The sequence below is a fragment of the Amblyomma americanum genome, chromosome 4 (genome assembly GCF_052857255.1).
Source record: "Amblyomma americanum isolate KBUSLIRL-KWMA chromosome 4, ASM5285725v1, whole genome shotgun sequence".
Lineage (NCBI taxonomy): Eukaryota > Metazoa > Arthropoda > Arachnida > Ixodida > Ixodidae > Amblyomma > Amblyomma americanum.
Window position 1 is genome coordinate 93,738,824 of NC_135500.1, and position 12,571 is coordinate 93,751,394.

Below are 12,571 nucleotides of genomic sequence, written 5' to 3' on the forward strand. Positions count from 1 at the left end.
TAACTGGCTCCGTAATGCAATGGACGAATCAATAGGGCTTTGAGGTACGTGGCGGTGGTTTGAGAGATGTGGGCTGCATGCATTAGCGCTGACAACGTTGTGGCAGACACGCGGCATGCAGCAATAGGCCGCGGCGTTCACTGGGTGACCAACCTCTCGCGACCAACCATTAATTTAACTGCAAGGGTGGCAGGGTGAACACGTTGCCTAACTAGTGTGCGGAACGCACTCAACGTTACAGACGCCAAGGCGCATCTAGTTGCCCGATACACCACAGCTTTCGCTCTCTAGCCAGGTTCAGCACTAGTTGAACAGCAGCTAATTTTTTCGACTAGCTCTGTTCTCCAGTGCGCCTCTGTAGTCGCGTGGCGCCTCCGATGGCCCTCTCTTTAGGCAGAGCGTTTCACAGTAGCCGCTTAGATGAACCGTGCTACATTCCTCCATGGTCGCCATATTCTCCCTCTACTTTCCACGGTGTCCTCTGTTCGCATGGTTCCCGTGGTAACCAGCCTCTGGCTACATATTCCTACGTTCTGTACCAGGATAACTACCCTCCGGTTGGTTCCCGTGGCGGCGACCCTCCGCTTGTTCCTTACGCTTTCGACAAGCCTTCCTCTTTACACGGTAACGGCCCTCCGATTAAGTTTCCTACGCTCTCGCCATACCCTCCTCTTTCGATGGTAACCGTCCTCCGGGTGAGAACTCCTCCGCTCTCACGGTACCTTACCCCTTCCGTGGTAGCCACCCTGCTGATGGTTCTCGTGGTAACCACCCACCGGTTAAGTATTCCTCCGCCCTGATCATGCTATGGTTGCTCGGTGTTACCATGGCAACACACCCACCGGTTGCGCTGATTACTACACCGACAACGAACGGACGGTTGACATCTGCTGCTGTGAAATTAACCGGAACTGAAAAGGCACCAGAATTTAATTGGAATAATAAAACAAAAACACATAAGAAGGGGAAATATTTAGATGGATGAAATAAACTTTAATGTCAAACGAATAAGGTGATGTACCCATCCCCTTGCAGGCAGGTCAGGGGGAGGGTGCCACCGCATCAGATGCCGACTGGTCTTGGGTCCCAGCAGCCTCTTCAGCCAGTTGGACGAGCAGGACCTGCAGCTCAGGGTCTGAACGGCGCCGCAGGGTTTCCCAGGTGTCTCTGCTGCCTATATTGTGCATCCCCGCGGGAGAGTACGGGCATTCTCATATAATGTGGTCGAGGGTCCCTCTCGATCGTGCCACAAAGATTACATTTATCGCTCCTGGCCTCGGGGAACATGTGCTTCGCCGTAACCGGGTGCGGATGCGTATAAGTTGGCAGTCGTCTCCACGCGACTGCTTGTCTGGAGGAAATATTTGGAGCAATTTGAGTACAGTTAACAAAAGAATTGTCTGCGGCAGTAATGAAGTCGTGAATGTGTTCACAAATCGAACTCAAAGCAGTGCCCCTGGCGCTCGACTCTATGATGTAGAACAAGCGCAACTGACAGAGAAAGCTTTAAACACGTGAAGAACACTTCGAGATACGTCCTCCTCTAAATTGTGAACTGCTGGCAAGAGAGTACGCTAAGCTCTACTGTTTCAACTCCCTCGCACTATTCCCAAAGGTTTGTCGCAATGAGCCAAGATCTGTATATAAACAAATTTAGGCGGGATATTCTGCAATGCAATTAGTCATCGACATTTCGCACTGAGCGTTCATTCCAAGGGTACACTAATGATTGTAAGGGGCGCCAGAAAGCAAGGCATTATGGCATCGGGTGAAGCCAGTCGATAGGGCCGCGCACGTCTGTTTTAACTGGGCCTTCAGTCGCGACTGCTACATGCTGATCCACGTTTCGATGAAGGCGAAATGCAAAAAGCGGGCGTGTGGTCTTGGATGCCATCATCACCAGCCTGACCATGTCCACTTCAGGAGAAAGGCCTCTCCCATATCTCTGCAATTACCTTGTCCTATGCCAGGTGCGGCCACAGTATGCCCGCAAACTTAATCTCATGCGCCCACCTAATTTTCTGCAGCCCCCTCCTACTCTTGCCTTCTCTTGGTATCCACTCCGTTACCCTTGAGGTCGATTCACACGACGGACCAAATCGCAGATCTCGAGGACGAAGCATGCAGCACATGGCATGACCTCACTGTTTCAGGCCGACCAAAGCATGTCCGCGCACGAGACGGACGGAGAAAGGAGATCGCTTTTTGTCTTTGGAACCTGCCGTTTTCATCCGCAGTGTGAATTCTTTCAGCACGTGGATAGCCCGCCGACTTGAGGTGACGTCACGGAGTCGTCCCCGACCTCATCCGCTGCGTGAATCCATCTTTTAATGACCGTCGGTTACCTTGTCTGCAATGCACGCAATGTCCATTTCTTCTTGATTTCGACTAGGATTATACATTAACCTTCATTTGTTCCCTGGTCCTTTCTGCTCTCTTCCTATCCCTTAACGTTGCATATATCATTTTCCTTCCCATAACGCAACGTCAGCGCATGTTAAAAAAACATCACTTGGTCAAAATTAGCGCCGAACCTATATTTGCGGCGTCCCTCATAGCCGGTATTTCGCTTCGTGGCAATAAAGGCGAGCATTTCCTATTTAGAAACTTTCAATTTCATCCCTCTTTAAAGGTGCAATTCTTATGGTATCGTATTTGGTGCTAAACGCCCCAAACTGGACATGGGCTTTGGTGGTGGTGGTGGTGAAAACATTTATTCAGAACGGACAGGAGGTGTTTGGATCAGCCCGTAAGGGACCGATCCTTACAAACACTAGGTGGAGGTCCCTAGTTTGGGATCCCAGTGGCAGCCGAGCAGGGTCGCCTCCCAGTCCTCCCGGGTTGGGTTGGGGATGGGGGGAATGGCCGGGTTGGAGGGGCAGGCCCACACCATGTGATAGGTGTCCGAAGACATCGCGCTACAGTGCGGGCAGTTGCCGCTAAAGGAGGGGTCGAAATGTTTTAGGGCTGCCGGGCACAGCAATGTATTGGTGAAGAGGCGGAGAAGGAGCCGCTCATCCGCCTTCTTGAGGCCTTTACATGGGCTAGGGTAAAGGCGATGGCTATCTTGATAGTAGGTTGCGATATTTTTGAACGTATAGACCGGATTAATATCGGGTTCCTGATCAGGCGGGGAGGAGAAAACAGCCCGGTGAGAGAGCGCGCGGGCGGCTGCGTCTGCTGCCTCGTTTCTTGCCAATCTCTGATGAGCAGGGGCCCATATGAGGTGACGGTGTGCGGGGTCCGTATCCCGTATGCAATTTTGGTATATTCGATAGGCTAGGAAGAGAGTGCAGCCTTGTTCGACGTTCCGACAGGCCCCTCGCGAGTCGGTGATTATGTATTTTGAATTGGAATGTGAGGCCGCGAGAGCAATCGCGACCTCTTCTGCTTGTGTTGCACTGCGGGCTCTGAAAGTGAGGCCGTTAACTGTGTTGCTGTTGTGAACTACCGCAGCCGTGTACCATCCCCCGTGGTGAGGGCCGGAGGCGTCCAAGTAGTATACACCTGTTTTGTTGCCATAATATCGGGCTAGCGCTTCCGCTCGTGCCAGGCGCCGACCATTATGGTCTTCATGTGGGCTTTGACGGAGGCTGTAGTAGATGGCTGCAGGTTAGTTTAAGCCACCTGGGGTTACTTAACGTGCCCAGACATCGCGCAGTACACCGGCGCCTCTACTTTTAACGCGGCAGCGTTAGACCGGATGTTCAGAAGGAAAGCCGTGGGCGTTGTTACACTTATTCAGGATTGGTCGAGAGAGTTGTGACGTGTTGACGTGACGTGACGTGTTGTGACGTGCTATCTCGTGTTGTTGGTATGACGGCGCGACACAGAGCTATGTTACCTTTCAATATAAAGCTTCTTATTTACAATACTCTCTTTTTTTCTTCTTTGTATTATTGTGTATTGGTATGGGGTACCACGACACGTACAAATCTTGAAAGAATACATATACTTCAAAAAAAATTGTTCGAGCACTTTTTAATGTACCGTATCATTCCCATACTTCACAGCTATTTTCGAAAGCAAACATAATACGCGCGTTTAATCTTTATAACTATAAGTTAAGTCTGGCTTTCAAACGGGAGGTGAAAGAAAATCTCAAGTTTTTTCATGAATTATCAGATCTCGATAAAAACACACATTCCTACACCACCCGTTACACATAACCGTGGAAAGTGGTCACTGCGCGGGTAAATTATTCCAGGCAAAAAGTGTCACACACTGCCAACCCTTTTAAATTCATTTCACAAATCAGGTATAGATTTGCATACGATTTCTGTACGAACCCTACGCCAACATTTCATTAACAATCCTTGCTTACAATAACAACTAAATGTGTTATCTTGCCTTTTGTTATGTTTACCTGTTGTGACTATCAAGTGTGCGTGCATTAATTTTGAATATTGTGCTTTCTGCGAGTTTTTTTTTGTTGTTGTTGTCCTATCGCTGCCTGTTTTGTAGGGAGGCTGCGGGCTTCAGTCAAGTCGCTTGTTGTCAAGCGGCTTTTATCCGCAGTCTCCCCCATCACTGATGGAAATAAACAAGTTATTATTATTATTAATATTATTATTATTATTATTATTAAATTGTGACTATGAGGTTGTAGTATGAGTGAAATGACATTGTGACATAAGCATGGGAAGTAGATTAATTTCGTTGACTGGACTAACTACTTGGGGATTGCACCGATGAGCCTTTGGTTGCCAGACAGACTCGTACGTCACCCCCAGGTCATTGAGGAACGTGCGTTCTACGTAGTAGAAGAGAGAACTTGTGTGTCTTGTGGCGCATCACGTGAGCTGCCTATAGTGTACCCGTGTATGCTAACAGGTCTGCGTAATTAGAAGAGGTACTACTTACTAAAGAAAGTACCAAATAAGCATTAGCGCCGTTGCGTCATAGGCGGAGCTAAAGTGTCTCCCGAGTTTTCTTTTCACCTGCATCGAAATGCAGCCATCGCAGCCGGGATTCAATCTCGTGACTTTGGGCTCAGCAGCCGAAGGGCACATTCACAACGCACAGTGGCGGGTAGAGGTAATCCGCAAATCATTCATTACATTTGAATGTATTTGGTGGGCTATTGAATAGGAGGTGGTATGAAAGGAACCCGCAACTAATCTGTCATAATAAATATAATAAATGGTGATATTAAATGGTCCTTCTGTAAAGGTCACTTTTGTCACTTATGTAGCATAAGGATGAAATTTCTGTGCGGTAGGCTGCACTAACGCGCTGAATCATACTTATCAGGATATGATAAAAGCAGTTATGCGCTTACCGTGCACCATTACGCAAGGATGCACTCATCATCAGAGTGGCCAGAAGCAACGATCATTGTTATCTTCGACAATGAGCATGCTCATTGTGTACACTAGAAAAATCTTTCCGACAGCCGATGGAATCCTCTCCCAATGCTTGTGGCAGCGGCGCCGACAGCATACTCGACTGCGATGCAGTCACAACTTACTACGACAAGAGCAGGAGCCTCTACGCGCGCGAAAGCACAGTGGGCAGGCAGCTCCTGACCATCTCGTACGAACCGCCGTAATAGCGAACCGAATCCACCCTACTTCGCCCCATTCACTGTACCACCTGCGGTCGACCTCTACCATTACCTCTGGGTCTTTGGGCCGTTACTATGGGCCCCATTCTGACCCCGTCCCGCCGCTCTTCCTAGGACGGCACTTTGCTCGCCGCCGGCCCGATCAACAAGCGAAGGCGGTTACCGGAGCTATATATAGGCGCGAATTGGAGGTCAGAAAGCTCCTGGACTGTTAGGAGCCCTTCGGGGAGCAAGAGCGGTATTTCTTTTAGTGCGCTAGCATTAGAGCTCCCGCTCACCCGCTTATCCTTTGTCTTTGCGGTCCCTCTGTGTGGGCAAGTTACGAGGTCATAAGGTCACGTGACCTGGCTGGCCCGCCTGCCACCTATGTTGCTTTGATTTCTTTGTGTTTTCAACTGCTCCTACTTTTCCGTTTTGTTAGTGTTTTTCTCCCCTCTCTCCCATTTCACACATTTGTAGCAGCTCCTCTCTTTCCTTTGGTGCTTCCTCGTGTGTTCTGTTGACGGGTTTTTTCCCATATTCCTTTTCTTTGCGATGTTTTACTCGTTATCGTTCTATCTTTGCCGTCTCCTTAATTGTTCTCTTGCACTGTTGCCTCACAGTTTCTGCTCACAATTGGTTTTCATCAATTTTTACTCTACTCGTGCTTTTTGTTATATTACTCTTGTTCTCTGATTTTTGTAAAACTTTTAAGAGTTTCTTGCGGAGCTACATGATTGTTATTCATCTTTGGTTAAAGAACCGGAAAAAAAGGACAAAAGGAAAATACTGGGTTTCAAACTGGCTAAGGCTAGGGCGAAAGCCAGATACGTTCGAAGAAAAGCCGAGGAATCACCACTCGAAAATAACGCATCCTCAATTAACAGCAGACTTCCTTTTAGATGTATGTGGGAATAGTTTCGAATATTTCATGGCCACTACATACCACACCGAATCCATCCGACTTCAATCAATGGACGTACGGTTAAAGCTATAGAAGACGAAGACAACATTTTAATCGCGCATTTTTCCCTGGTCTCAAGCTCTTCGAATAATACATAGAACTTATTGAAGCAGAGCGAAACAGCTGAGAGACAAAAGCTATCTGCTGGCAGACACTTGAAAGAGTACAATAGATAAATTGCCTTAGCAGAATGAAAGTTCTTTCTTAGGCGAAACAAACAGCGCCGGGTCCAGACCAAATAAGCTGAACTATTTGTGCACCTTTCATAGCAGGGGTGCTACTTCTCTCTATACTGCTCAGTTTAATGCTGGTTGTAGAAAAAAATACTGAAGCTAAATAAAACAGCCATTACTGCGTTTCCTTTAAAAGCATGCAAACCATCGACTTTTCCTACATCCACAGGCTGGTTGCGCTCACATGTTGTCTTGCAAATGGTTGGAAAATGTTTTCCTGGGAAGCATTGTAGAAGATCCCCTCGGGGTCAGGTGCCAGCAGTGCGCAGACCTGATGGCGACTGGGGTGTTCAAAGCACTTCATGTTTGAGTTTAAGTGAAATGTGCTGCGTGGATATAGATGCCCTCAAAACTCAAACACGATAGCAAGAATGAGGCGTTAGCGTTCAAACTGGGCAGTTAGGTGGGTTTTAATCACTCTCTCAAACACTTTGCCTCGGCAGGACGTGAGGAAGATGCGGCGGAGGTTGTGCACGTCGAGTGGTTTCTTGGGTTTGGGAATAAATCAGAGTTCAGATGTCTTCTATGATTACGTTTGGCGGCCTTTTGCTCCGCAGTTTCGAATGAACTATTCCGTCTGCTTTTGCAGCGCGGTGTCGTCAATATTAGATAAGTGTTTGCCGATAATCTCGTCGGTGCCTGGTGCTGTGCTTTTCGCAAGGCTGTGGGTTCGGCCCGGAGCTCGTCTATTGCAACATTAGCCCCGTTGTCGTATCCAGGGTATTCGGGGTACTGGCCGGGAGGATTCGTGGATACGTATCTCTCCGTGACGATCTGTATAAGGGCAATATTACTGCCCCACTACGGATCTGCGTCTATGAGGACCCGTAGGAGGCTCTTGAAGCGAGCTACACGCAGCTTGCTCCGTAGGCTGTTACATACCCAGCGATATTTTTGGCTACCTAATTCGTCCGAATAGGCCTCTGGGCGTCGGATGAGGTCTGCCATCTTGCTTTGTTTGCGAACGAGCTCTAGTTGGTTCGCCACCATGCATTGATGTCGATGATGACCTGTGCTAGAACTGAGTTGATTCCTCGCGGCGTACAAGCTGGCAGTGTTGAAGCTCCCAAAAAGACTGCGGCTTTCGTTCCTGGCAGTAGCTGTGGAGGGGATGTAATGGTCGGTACCAAGGATTTCTCCAGTGCCAGTTGGGTTTCAACATTAGCAGTATTTCGAAAAGGCACGGTGCGCCATGCGTCGCGGCTTACTCTGTTGCCTGATTTTGGAGCTGTTGTTTCATACGCAAATTAAAAAATGAAGTGAAGGCTGTTGTCTAGTCCGGTGGTTGAGGCGGGTCTGTGAGAAGTGTGAGAGCTTTTCTTGCCGCGAGGTCCGCCAGCTTGCGACTTTTGAATAAGGCCGCGTGGTAGTACACCATCAGGTGCGGTGCGTTGAATTCTCGTGTGATGACTTCTGGGACGTGTGCGGTTCGTTGTAAGAATCGTTTGATCAGTGGGTCCAAATGGAAGTCTATATATCGGGGGCGACAGTATATGTTAAGGAGAGGAAAGGTGTGGCTACCGCATTGCACCGAGATACATTTGTCATACCGGAGTTTCATGTTGGGCTGTAGTTGGTCGTGCAAGGTCATCATCATCATCAGCCTGACTACGCCCACTGCAGGGCAAAAGCCTCTCCGATGTCTCTCCAGTTAACCCTGTCCTTTGCCAGCTGCGCCCACCATATGCCCGCAAAATTATTAATCTCATCCGCCCACCTATCTTTCTGCCGCCCCCTGCTACGCTTGCCTTCTCTTGAAATCCACTCCGTTACTCTTAAGGACCAGCGGTTATATGCGAAGGCAAGGCATGGTGTATTTTGTAAGGACCAGGACGCATGTGCGCATTTTATTTGGGAGGTAGCTTAGCCGTTAAGCTATATCGGATTGTAAACCTCCAAGCGGACAATAGCCGCCGGGGAGGGGTCCGTATATTTCATGTATTGCTGAAGAGAGACTTGTTTTTGTTTGTACTTTCGGCAGTAACTTTGCTATATCGTCAGTTCTAGCTGGAATGCACGCTGCCGTGATGTTTATCGCTTTCTTTGGATATTTGTGTTTGATCTCCTATCTTGGAGCGTGTAAAGCAACAGTTAATTTTGTGAAACTGGATCTAATTTCCTGGCGAGCCCTGTTTATCGGTGTATTCGTGTATTTTCGAGTACAGGCGGAATCTGTCTCCATATCCTGCCGGAGTTCCAAGCGGAACATCTTAGCAAACTGATAACTACTGATCTGGGTCTTCGCCGATAGGCGGTAGTTTCCGTACGATTTGCGTATATTCGGAATTGAGTGGGGCTGTTTGGAGAGTTGGAGCGGACTAAAGTGATGGCGAATGTTTAAGGTCCTGCAAATATGCCCTGAAAGTGGTGTTATTTCGCTTTAAGTGTTGCTGAAAGTGTGAAGTACACGATTTACACGAAGTACACGAAGAACACGATTTCTCGTGTTCTTCGTCTCGGAGGGTGTGGTTGATTTAGGGGCTTGGTAGGGAGGGTACTCTGGCCAGCTCTACTTCCCTGTAGCGCGTCGCGCGAGCGCCTTGGGAGGCTGTGGCCTGCTTTTGCTTCGGGAGTTGTGGCCCGCTGGCCACCTGCCTGTCTCCATTTGTGGCGAGGATACCGATTTATCAGGCTGCAGGATGTCCACCGCTGCACCGGCAGTGCATGTGGCTGGTTCGGAGCTGCCTCGAGAGCTTGATCTCAACCGGGGTGTGTACGTTGATCTGGATAGTAAGTTGACGAATTAAAAACAGCGCAGCGACGACGGACAAGAAAGAAGGACAAGCGCTGACTAACAACTGAGGTATATTGGAGAAAACACAAGTATTAATACTGTATAGACATAACCAGGACGCATGCGTCTCTGCCAACACTTCTCATCATGAGAATCAAGATAATCAATCTCACAGTCATGAAGAAGCACCAAAGCTGTGCTTACACACGTGTCACCATTCACATGGATGTTATATGCCTCACACAGTTCTCTTGTTAATTTGTTCCTATACCTGCAAATAAGTTTTGTGCACATTTTCTTATCGGGGGAACCCGTAATATTATTCAGGGTGGAACCTCTGTTATATAATGCAGGGTTGGACGATGGGGGACCTTTTAACGAGCTGTTATGCTGTAGTCGACGGGAGTTCACACAATTTCCAGAAGGCTCTGATGGATGGCAATTCTTGAAAGACTTTAGTTTCTTCAGAATTTTATTGCAGGGAAGCAAGATTATATCTTCCGGAAAGGATGCCGCATGTAATCTCCGAACCTGATCACAAAAGCTATTTGCCATTCCATCCACACAAGATTTTCAAAGTGCTGATCCTAAACATGAAACTACTCCACATTTAACTTAGAATGGGCTGAGTGATAACTATGCAAGGGCTTCTCTGAGTGCTGCTGGAAAGAACAGCAGACGTTCACGGCTCAGGACCAATCTTGAGTCCAAAAACTGTAGCTCGTTGTTTCTCGGGACTCTGAAGGTAAACTTTAAACCTTGTCCGCAACTATCAAAGAACGTCAGAATTTCTTCTAAATGGCCCTTCAGATCTTTAGGCGGAACAAAAATTAATTAATCATCAACATAATTAATAACCTGCTTTGCGCATTCTCCGAACTTATATTTTTTCACCCTGTCAACATGACACAAAAGCCCCTGAGCAGTCTTCTGATTGATGATCCGTTTCTTGTTTCGAATTCTGTCGCCATTGTTGAGTATTTGCAACGCTTTAACCCGGTTTCGAGTGGGTTGTTCACCATCGATGGGCAGAATTTGTTTTATTCCCCACCACACTATAAGGTCCTGCAATGCGTTAAGAAAAACGTAACTATTGACAATGATGAAGAGAGATTTATTTCGGATTGTGGGATATCTGTGGAGTCGTTTTTGGAACTATTGACGTTTTACCTGCAACGACTTTTGTTGAGTGGGAAAGTGAACAACATGCTCAAAAAGCTGGGGTGTCCATATAATCCGAAGTTGCACCGGTGCTAAGTAATAATTTTTTTCAGTGTCATGCTGACACGGTGATAAAATCTAAGTTAGGAGAATGCGTAAAAGAGGTATTTAGTTATGCTGATGAATATTTAATTTTTGTCGAGTCTACAGCTTTTAAGGACCGTGTAGAAAAAATTCTCACGATCTTTGATAGTTGCGGACAAGGTTTAAAATTTAGCTTCGACGTCCCGGAGAACAACGAGCTAGTTTTTGTACTTAAGATTGGTCCTGAGCTCTGAATGTCTGCTGGTCTTTCCAGCAGCACTCAGAGAAGCCCTTGCTTAGTTATTGCTGTAAGTTAGTTAAATGTGGAATGGCCGTTCCATGTTTAGGATCAGCACTGAAAATCTTGTGCGCATGAACTGGCAAATAATTTTTGTCAGCAGGTTCAGAGATTACAATCGGCTGCCTTTCCGGAAGAGATAATCGTACTTGCCTGCAATAAAATGTTGAAGAAACTAATGTCTTTTAAGAATTGCCATCCATCAGAGCCGTCCGGTACGAAGAGGCATGCGGTTATACCGTATGTTCATCATTTGTCACATAGATTAAAGAGTGTAGACGCCAGGTATGGTATTCAAGTGTTGTTCTCAGCCCCGAAAAAACTTGGAAAAAATGTTCCATAGTAGATAAAAGACCAAAGGCTAGAAAACAAAACACAACCGGTAGTAGAGCCTGCAAGATGAATCACCAAAATAAGTTCACCAATTGCGCTGAAAGGGCAGTCTATGACAGAGAATTTTCTTGCGGCAAGAAATACATCTGGCAAAGCGAAAAGTGTGTGAACAACCGTGTACGACAGCATAATACCTCGTTTAAAGGTCCTCTATAGCCCAATCCTGCGTTATATAACAGAGATTGCCCGCTGAATAATATTCCGGCTTCCCCCGATGAGAAAATGTGCACACCTCTTTTTCATGACACAAAAGTTATTTGCAGGCGTAGGAACAAATTAACATGGGAACTGCGTGAGGCATATCCCATCGATGTGAATGGTGATACGTGTGTAAGCACAGTTTCGGTGCTTCTTCATGAGTGTGAGATTAATTATCTTGATTCTCATGATGAGAAGTGTTGGCGGAGACGCATGCGTCCTGGTTATTTCTGGAGAGTATTAATATCTATGTTTTTTCCAATAAAACTCTGTCGTTAGTCACGCTTCTCCTTCTTCTTTCTTGTCCGTCGTCGCTGCGTTGTTTTTACTTCTTCCATGATGCACCAACTCGCTCAATTTTCGGTTCTTCTGCGGATAATAAGTTTATTTGCAGGTCGCGCCGACAAAGTAGTCAGGTAACTTTTTGTCCTCTTAGGAGCTGCCCATCGCAGTGGCTGACTGGACAGTGGGTTTCTGTCATCGTATGAGAGTGTCAAGGAATGTTGTCTTGCAGTATTTCGAATTAGTCCGTTGAGGGCCCTGGTCGCTTGCGCCGGTCGGCCGGGTCAGGTCTCCCACATTCAGGACAGATTTTTTCGGCCGGGTGCGGGAAAACATCTGCCTTGTGCCCGTGCTGCCCGCAGTGGACACATGCTGGACAGGATTTATGAGAGAGGTAGTATATGCGTTCCACCAACCCGTGCGTGACGTAGAAAAACGCTTTGTAACATTTTAAGAGCATTACCGCTGATTTGGACTTCACAGTCTGCTGGCTCCGAGAACCTCATGTGAGTGAGAGTGAAGTCCGTGGTGAGATCGTCATTTGCGGCATTCGTGTCGGCGATATGAACTGTCCCTTACTGTAGTGGACTGTAGTGGCTAGGTATGCGCTTATGGCGTATTGTTTGCCGTCTAATGATGTGCTTTTTCTGGGCTAGCCGGGCGTCGTCTTCAGGGTGGG